At 31.7% G+C, this 10,363-nt stretch overlaps 1 long non-coding RNA gene across 1 annotated transcript; it reads right to left on the reverse strand.

The window, feature by feature from the left end:
* Positions 1-2,049: 2,049 nt before the first annotated feature.
* On the reverse strand, positions 2,050-7,725 carry LOC121230665 (uncharacterized). The gene is made up of 3 exons (XR_005928717.1): positions 7,592-7,725; positions 7,455-7,505; positions 2,050-2,184 (listed from the first exon to the last, which is right to left on the reverse strand). It is a non-coding gene; the product is annotated as an uncharacterized lncRNA (long non-coding RNA).
* Positions 7,726-10,363: the final 2,638 nt, after the last annotated feature.

Consider the following 10,363-nt stretch of genomic DNA (forward strand, 5'->3'; position numbering starts at 1 on the left):
CCTTAAACCAAATTTTTTGCTAGAGTCCAGGTTTGAGCCCAGGACTTCTCCAACACTTCTCAACACACTTAACCATTAAAACAAGCCTTCAACTACGAAATTTTCACGCACAACAGAATATTATAAGCTGCCTTCAATTGCTCCCATGCTCAAGGCCCAAAACTTCTAGGCCCAAATTCAGGGTGTTACAATTTTAATTTATTTCATAATATAAGATAATATTAATAATAATTAATAATTATAAAATAATTTAATATTAAAATAAATATCTATTTATTATCAAATAATTTTATTACAAATGTGTATATTTTTATTTATACACTTATATCAAATCATTTTCATACACTTGTCTTTCTTTTATTTATTTATCATATAATATCAATTTAATAATAATAAATACATTAATACGTACTTTAATAATAAGTAAATACATACATGTATTACAAATGTATGTACATTATTTATCACACATGTATTTTATTTTTATCACACACTTGGCACTCACTTTGGCTTATTTGCTTATTTAATCCCCTCAATTTTATTTATTCTATAATTAGACTTTCACACTTCATTCAATTTAATCATTTTATCCATTTATCCTTAATTAATCTAAATTCACTTCATTAAACTTTAATTAACCACTCATTTAACTTCGTAAATATTTTTAATAAATATTTACTAATCTATTTTTTAGAAATGAAGACCCGAAAATACACTTTTCCTATAACCATAAAGTTCGGGTCATTACATATTGCTAGGAACTGAATCCAAAATATTGGGTCAGGGTAACACCAGATCCTTGAAATCGAACCCGACCATACCTTTCAAGACCCAAAACTTCAGTAATAATTATGTTATCAATGTTCTCAAGATTAACAAAACTATCAGTAGAAGCAATCGCATCATACTCCGCCTTCGTCTCCTTTAGTTTCTTTTAATAAATCAATCAAAGAGTTAGAAACGAAATGTATAATAAAAAGGAATGCAACATAACTTAAAATTATTTAAAACTACTAACTACAAATTAAACCATTATAAATATTTATAATAAATCAAATTTTATAAAGTAAATATACCATAATTTCTCCAGCTTCGGATGTCGTAGGAGATCTATCTTTCTTCCTATGAGTAATCTCAAAAAGCTGAAGGGGTCCAACTTTTTGACCAGACGAGACTTCCTACAATATAGTAGTAAAAATATTATTTAAAAGTAGAAAGTCATTAATATTTGATAGAATTGATAAATTCATAATACCTCGGCCTCGGCTACAAAAGCAAAACTTCTCGACCCTGCCGTGTGCGTGAATTTTTGTTTTTGCCTGCTGCTTGTTCCAACTCGCTCACGGTCCTACATAATGTAATTATTATTACGTATATAGTAAAAACTATATACCAAAAAATTTATAAGAATTTGGAAGGATGTAATACCTCTCATTTTTTGAATTCCATAATCTAACTACATCTTCCCATTGGTACCTCAGCATTCCCGGTGGGACATTTCGCAATATTTCTTCGAGGCTTATGTCTTTCTTAAAATATTGTTTTTTCAAAGTGTTTTTATGGTCTCTCCATTTTTTACCCAATGCCTTCTTAATATAGTCATCCAAGACCTTTATAGCAAATCTCTCCTAAAAAAACACAAGTTTAGAATGTAAATATAAATGAAACTTAAACTAAAGTATTATAAAGTACATTCACATTTTGTTACCTTAATATGAATGAGAGCTTGATTTTTGTTGCTATCAGGCATGTGATGCCATGATTCGTAATTGATGGGCAACATATTAGCATTTCGTGCGATAATGCCCAAATAGCCTGCTAAAAGTCGAGCTTCAGATCCAACAGGCTGACCATGACTGTTTCTACTTACTTTGACACTCTCGACAAGATTTAAGTCGTATAAATCTTTAAGTAGCGTACATCTTCGACCTCTGCCCATCCCACCACTTTCAGCTGAAAAACGATATGTTATTATTTATATTAAAAATGAAAAATAAATCAATAATAAAAGTCAACACACATGTAAAATAAACTTAACATTACTTTGAAATTCTGCAAGCTCGCCAAGTGTCTCCGGCACATTCGAAGATCCAATAACTGTCTACTATTCACTATTTGCTTCTTTCGAATTTGGAGTATTCTAGACAATACTTAAATCTCGTAATCTTCTTCTACGCATTTTTCCTGCAATACAAATAAAATAGTTGAAATTTTAGTAACAAATTACAGCAATAATAGTACATATAAAATAGTTAAATTATATAACATGAGCAAGATTAAAATTATAATATTACGTATAATTAAAAAATAGTAAAATCTTACTACATCATAATTCGTAAATATCTTCATCCACATCCTGACGAACCTATTGAAATTGTGTACTAGTACTAGGGATATTTTCATTTAAGTTTTGTTCTGGAAAAGGCAAAGTTTCTGATCTTTCGACATGTCATCTCTACTTCCATTACCCATGTCAAACAAGTCTCTGAGGGTGTTTCGGAGTACAACATACCAACCCTCATCAGTTGGATCTTTTGAGTAAAAAACTTGTTTCACTTGAGAAGAAAATATATACAGCTCGTCTATCAATTGTACTCCAGTGTGAATCAATCGAGAGAAATTCACCATTGTAAAACCAAATTCATTGTTTGTAATTCCACAAGCAGTATTAACATCAGCCCAATCACATCGAAATAAGACAACTTTCCATTTTCCATAGTAATTTAACTCAATAATATCAGTAAGAAGTTCGTAACACTCCATATTTCCCTCAATGGGATTACTGTCCCTAGCACTAGCATAACTTGTAATTAAAGAATTAACAACTACTCCACAATTTTGAGTTCTCCTCAATCTCTCACGATATTTTGTATGAAATCTGAATCCATTGATGATGAAGGCACTATATCTTTTTACTACTCTATTCGGGACTTGAGAAAGCCATTTAACTTCGTCATTAACGTCCTTCCCACTCCAAACCTATTGAATCGAAATTAAACTGAGTAATTATAAATGTTATGAGAAAGCATTATTATTTGTCGATAAAAGGTTGAGTTGCATACCGTTTGGCTTAACCATTTATGGAAAGATTCTGTGAATAACTTATTAATCTCTCGTTGTTGTAATCATCGAGAACGTGAACAAGATCTCAAGATTTGTTTGTACTCACTATGTTAAAAAGAGGTTTAATTGGTTAGAAAATAAACAAATAAAAATGATGAATATTTATCATATTCTAGAACTTAATTGCGTAATGGTTCAATTGAATCATGGTGAAAAAGAACACATCTATGTGCTTGTACCCAAGATCTTTCATCTAATTCTGCAATTTCAACTTTACCGATTGGTTCTCCATAACTTTGAAATAAATAAGTTTCGGCAAAGTTGGGATCATTGAGCCTAGCATTTCTACTTGGTCTATTCAATCTTGTTTCAACATCTTGTAAATATCTAGAACAGAAGGTCATACACTCCTCTGCCAAGTAGCCTTCAGCAATTGATCCTTCTGGATAACGCTTATTTTGACAATAAGACTTCAATTTTCTTAAGAACCTAAACACGATATACAACATTATCAAAAGTTGTAACTAAATGTATAGAGGTTAATGAATGATTACTTTACAAATAAATTAGCACCTTTCTATAGGATACATCTATCGATAGAAAATCGGTCCTCCAATTATTGCTTTACGAGGGAGATGGATTACCAAGTGCACCATAATAGTGAAGAAGGAAGGTGGAAAGATCTTCTCCAAGTTGCACAAAGTCAAAGTAGCTCGATCATGTATTTTCTCTAGTTCTTCAACATCCAAAAATTTGCCACAAATAGCTTTCATTATATTGGAAAGTTCAATTATATAGGATGTAACCTTTTTTGACATACAACACCTTAAAGTAAGTGGTAGTAAATTTTGCATCAAGATGTGATAATCATATGATTTTAAAGAATATAGTCTTCGATCTTTAATACTCACACATCAAGATATATTTGATGCATATGCATCTGGGACCTTTATATCCTTCAACGCCGTGCAGAACACTTCTTTCTCTTCCTTCGACATTGCAAAAATTGGAGGCGACAACTGATATTTCCCATTCAGAAGTACTTAGGGATGAAGAACACGCCGAATTCCCATGTCAACTAAATCAAGTTTACTCTGAAGATTGTCTTTTGATTTTCCATCGACATTCAAAATTGTCCTGATTATATTCTCGCAAACATTCTTCTCAATATGCATGAAAGCAAGATTGTGTCGTAAAATGTGATGCTCCCAATAAGGCAACTAAAAAAAATACTTCTTTTTTTCCACAAGTCTGCCTCATTAGGATCATTCTCTTCATCAGATTCATCATCATATTCATCCCTCGATCTTCTCCTTGTTTTTATGTTAGATGGTTGATTCATCTTCTCATAACTGAAATCTATATATTTTAACATGAACAAGATTTCAGATCCAATGGTCTGCTCAGGAGCAACTCTAAACTCTTCCATATCGTCAAATAAAGTCCTCTGAAATCTAAATCTATGGTTTCCATCCAACCATTGACAATGCCCTATATAACAGAACTTCTTCCCATTATATAACCATTTCGAACATGTTTGCACAGCACAACAAGGACAAGCATAACGTCCTTTGATACTCCAACCAGATAAATTGGCATAAGCCGGGAAATCATTAATTGTCCACAATAAAGCTGCTCGTAAATTGAACTTCTCCTTTCTTAACACATCATATGTCTCAACCCCCGACCATAATTGTTTTAACTCTTCAATAAGTGGCTACAAATAAATGTCGATATCATTTCTGGGACCTTTCTCTCCAGGGATAATTATAGATAATATAAAAGAAGATTGCTTCATACAAATCCATGAAGGCAAATTGTAAGGAACAAGCACTACAGGCCAAGTACTGTAGGAAGTACTCATGATTTTAAAAGGATTAAAGTCGTCAGCTGCTAGCCCAAGCCTCACATTCTGAGGATCGCATGCAAAGGTTTGAAATTTACTGTCAAATGATTTCCAAGTTAAAGAATCAGAAGGATGCCTTAATAATACATCATCGGTCCGTTCATCATTATGCCACCTCATAGAATCGACTGTCTTTGACGACATGAAAAGCCTTTGAAGTCTTGGTATTAGGGGAAAATATCGTAAAACCTTGACTGGCTTCTTTCTTAACTCTGCCCCACCTTCATCCGCATTCACATCTTCTGTATTCCTATTCATCCAACGAGACTTACTGCAAACATGACAAGAGTGTTGGTTTTTCTGATCACCCCAGTACAACATGCAGTCATTTGGGCAACTATGAATTTTATCGTACCCAAGGCCCAAATCTTTTATTAGTCTCTTCATATCTTGACAAGACTGAGAGATTTTTGCAAACGGAAACATCTCTCTCAGAAACTCTAGCTGCATTATCAAAGAGTTTCCGGTCCACCCTCCTAAACATTTTAAGTGAATTAGACAAATGCAGAAGGACAATTTCGAATATTTTGATCCCTCGTAAAGTTCTTCGTTCAGTTCATTAAGTAAATTGTAGAACTTCACCGCTTTTTCATTTGGCTCCTCATCAGGTGCACTTGTTCCCATTTCGCAAAAAACATTTCCACCAATATTACAATCATCGGATACAATAAAGTCAGGTGGAAATGATTGCTCACCATGACTATGCATATTAAATGCTTCCCGCAACATATCTTCCATGTCATCTTGTCTAACATACTGATGATAAGTAGTACTAGGATAAGTCGGATTAATCGTTGAAGAAGTTCCACTAGATATACACTCTCCATGGAAAATCCATTTTTTATACCCCAGAATAAAGCCATCAACAATTAGATGTTCATAGACAACTTCACAAAAATGTCAATTGATGTTGCCACACCTCTTACATGGGCAAAGAATCATATTCTCTTAGCTTGCATTTTGAAATGCTAAATTTAGATAAGTTTGTACTCCATTTCAATAGGCGATGCTTACCCTTGACAAATTCATCCAACTCCTATCCATTTCGTAGTTCTTGAAATCTAAAGTTGACAATAAATTACAAGGGTAAGTTGTTTATTTATAAGTATAATTAAGTTATGTAAGTATGATATGATATATATTTATGTATTATGTAAGTTATGTAAATTATGTAAGATATGATATATATTTATGTATTTTGTAAGTTATGTAAATTATGTAAGATATGATATATATTTATGTTGATGGGATTGTCACTGTGTTGATTGGAAAACACAAGGGAAGTGAAGAATTGCTTATTAGATTAAATTTACAAGTTTGGGGTTAATTATTTATTTTGAATTTAATTAGGTCCATCATGTGTGCTCAATTATGGTTATTTTTTATTGAGTCACATGAATGCTAAATCAACACGGGAATGAATGGGCTAATTCCTTAAAATAAATTAAAAAAAATTATTTTCCAAGTAAGTCAAGTCTAATTTTTTGAAAAATAATTAAAAATACAATTTAATTTAATTAGGTAATTTACCAATAAAATAAAAGTAAAAAAATATTTTTCGTGATTAAATTAAAATAAAATAAAATAATTAAAATAAAACTTTAAATACAATTTAATTTAATTAGGTAATTTAAAAATAAAATAAAAGTAGAAAAATATTTTTAGTGATTAAAATAAAATAAAATAAAATATTTAAAATAAAACTTTAAAAATAATTTAATTTAATTAGGTAATTTAAAAATAAAATAAAAGTAGACAAATATTTTTCGTGATTAAAATAAAATAAAATAAAATAACATTCAAAATAAAACTTTAAATACTATTTAATTTAATTAGGTAATTTAAAAATAAAATAAAATATTTAAAAAAAGGTTGGAGAAAAAGTCAGGCCATTATTGTTATTTTAATAGACACGCAAGCTATGGAATTAAATCAAGATAACGTCAGTACAATGCCATCTCAATCATCCAAACTACCACCATCATCGTATATGTTTAAATGACTAAACTGGCAAAGAAGTTTATTTTATGACTAAACTGGCCCAATTTAATAACAGAAATAAAGCCATATTTGTGTTATTATCCAATTTACGTTTGTATGAAAATTAAGAATAATAGTAATTGAAACAAATTTATAGGTGGAAGCCGTATTGTTTAGTGAATGAAATGATTTCTATGGCATCAAATTCAGTTTTGCTTCCATATTTCATTTCAAAATTGTATATTATCTTGTTCACAACTAATTTTTACAAAAGAACATTGAAATAAAATTTTACCAAAAAAGGAACAAGGCAAACTAAATGGAAGATAACAGAAAACATAAGGCAGAAAACTAGATGGCAAATGTAAAGTAAGTAAAATGATCCAATATTTGAAAGGAAAATCGGCAATTAAATCTATACAAAATCGGAGCCCCAGAAGATTAATTTTTTCCAAAATCATCATGATAAAACTATTATTGATGAGAATTTTGAACTAAAACGTACCTTAATAATTTCAACAAGCTGGTTTACTCCACTCTCACCAGGAAACAGAGGCTGGAGTCAGAAAAATAATAATTGTTAAGAATTTAAAGGGAAAATGCATATAAATAAGCAAAAAAAGTATGCAATGAAACATGTACCTGCCCAAGAAATAGCTCAACCAAAACACAGCCAGCAGACTAGATGTCAATGACTGCGGTGTTGCACCAAATATTAATTCAAGTGCTTGATAGTACCTAGAATAGATGTAAGATATGTTTGGTTCCCTTTTCACCTGACAAAGTTAAAATCAAAATTAGGCTCATGAACAATAAGGTAGTGATTGAAGAAGTGACTAGACAAAAAAATTGAGATTCTATCATACATACCAAAACTGGAGATAGCAGAAAACTAGATGGTAGCAAACTGGAGAAGCAGCAGAGGGCTAGCGACGATTTCACAGCACGAGGCATGCATGTCAAAGAAAAAAGGTATACATAAATTTTAGAGAGGAACATGGTAATAAAATTTAAAACAATTTAAAGCCAATGATGTTGAGTTGCTAACGGCATAGGAAAACAAGCAACAAAAATTGGAGAAAGAAAGGAAGTAGAACTGACTTACCTTAGAGAATGTGGATTTCAGCTGAGCAAACCAGATGGCAGAAAACTAAAGATTTTTGCAACATTGGCCTGGAAAATTAAATTTAAAGGGTAAAAATATTGTTTGATGCAGTATAGTATAGTATAGTATAGTATAGTATAAGGACAAAATTTAGGATTATTATGTATTATTACATTTCAGTAAATCTGCGGACTAATGCTTCTGCCAACCAATTTGACTCTTCTTTTCAAGAATAGGGAGGGAGAGAGATTTAATACTTATATTTAAACCTTTCAATTATAGGATGAATATTTAATTGGAGCCTTTATCGTACTGTTGAGAAATCATTCAACAAATGGATAAGAATTAATTTTACTTTATTGATTGATTCTTAAATGGACAATTATGAAATATGAAGTAATGGAGCTTTTGTGACCATAAATGTTCAATGCATAAACAATGCAAAGTATAAAAGTAAATTAAATAAATGAACACTTGCAGCACCTCAAAAACGTGATGAAATAATTTCAGATCTCGGCCATCAGCAACTTCCTGGAATTGTCTAAACAAAATAGAAATAGAAAGCAAATAACCATATTTTAATACCCAAAGTTTCAAGGTTTATATATGTATAATCAAACAACAAATTATAGAAACTCAACGGAGCCATTGAAATTAACATCCATACCTGGCAGTCTCAAATCGTCAAAGTCGTTTCTACCAACACACAAACATGTACTGTGACAGTGCTTCAAATTTGATCTCAGCCTCTTGGACTTGATTTGTCAGTATCTTTTGGAAGATGATTTTGATACAATTCCAGGACAGGTCATGAAAAATCTACCAAACTGAGAGCTTCATGATGATGTGCTTGTGTGTACATATACACATAAAAACTAAAAATCCATAGCACAAAAAATGATAATTTCATTATTAAACATGAATTTCTTGGTAATGCTAAAAACCAAAAACATAAAACCCTATAATTCCTTTGGCCACGTGTTGTGACTACTAACATTAAAGGAGGGTTTGAATTCTTCACCTTTATCAAAAAGTAAACAAATCAAAGGCTTAACAATAGCAAGCCTTAACAATAGAATTCTACGTTCCCTGGGTTTCTATTAACATAAACAACAGAAAGTGTTAAAAGAGAAGATAGATTTACCGATTGACTGCAACAGTAGAGGCCGACGGTGATGCAGCAGAGGGGTTAGTCGAGGGCGATGCAATAGTGCTAGGGTCAGCTCTTCAGTAGTGGATCGGTTGGGATTTAGATTTAGGGAAAATTGAGGGATTTGAGGGGAATAGAAGGGTAAAATTTAGGGATTTGGGGGGACTTTTGGGAATTGAGGAAATTTTGCTAAAGGGAAAACTTACAAGTATCGGGGGAGGGCATTGGGATAAAATAGATGAAACCAAAACAACACAGTTTTGGCATAAAACTAAATGACATTTGCGGCATTTTTGAATAAGCACCAGTAATGCTAATTTTTTGCAGCGTTTCCAACATAGCGCCGCTAATTCCTAAACCGAGCCACATAAAATAACGCTGTTTCCATTCAACTTCTCATATTTTTAGTGGCATTTTCTAATAAGCTCCGCTAATGCTGATCTATTGCTGCATTTATTACATAACGCCACTAATTCCACTACCCCGCCAACTAAAACGAAGCCGTTTCCATTCAATTTCTCATATTTTTAGCGGCATTTTCTAATAAGCACCTCCAATTCTGATCTATTGCGGCGTTTATTGCCTAGCGCCACTAATTCCACTACCCACCAACTAAAACAACGTCGTTTTCATTCAATTTATCATTTTTTGCGAAATTTTTAAATAAGCGCCGCTAAGTCCACTACCGTGCCATTTAAAACGACGGTGTTTTTATTCAATTTCCCATATTTTTAGTGTCATTTTTTTACAATTCGCCGCTAATGCAAAACCAAAACGGCACCATTTTATTTAAAGTTAAATTTTAATGCCTTTGATTTAGACACAAATTTTTATAAGTATAATTAAGCCCTAAACCAATAGACCAAACCCTAAACCTAATACCCTAAACCCAATACTCAAAACCCTAAACCTAATACCCTAAACTTTAAACCTTAACCCCTATAAACTAAATCCTAAACTCAAAACCATACCCTAAACCTTCAATCTAAATTCTAAACCCTAAACCCTGATCCATGCACCCTAAATCCGTAACCATAGACGTCAAGATTCTTATTGCTTGTTTAAACCCTAAAATAATTATATTTTTTTCTCATTTTTATCAATACTCCTTACCCTAAAACTATAATACCCTAAACACGTACTAAGACCTTAAACCTTA

The sequence above is a fragment of the Gossypium hirsutum genome, chromosome A06 (assembly GCF_007990345.1).
Source record: "Gossypium hirsutum isolate 1008001.06 chromosome A06, Gossypium_hirsutum_v2.1, whole genome shotgun sequence".
Taxonomy (NCBI): Eukaryota; Viridiplantae; Streptophyta; class Magnoliopsida; order Malvales; family Malvaceae; genus Gossypium; species Gossypium hirsutum.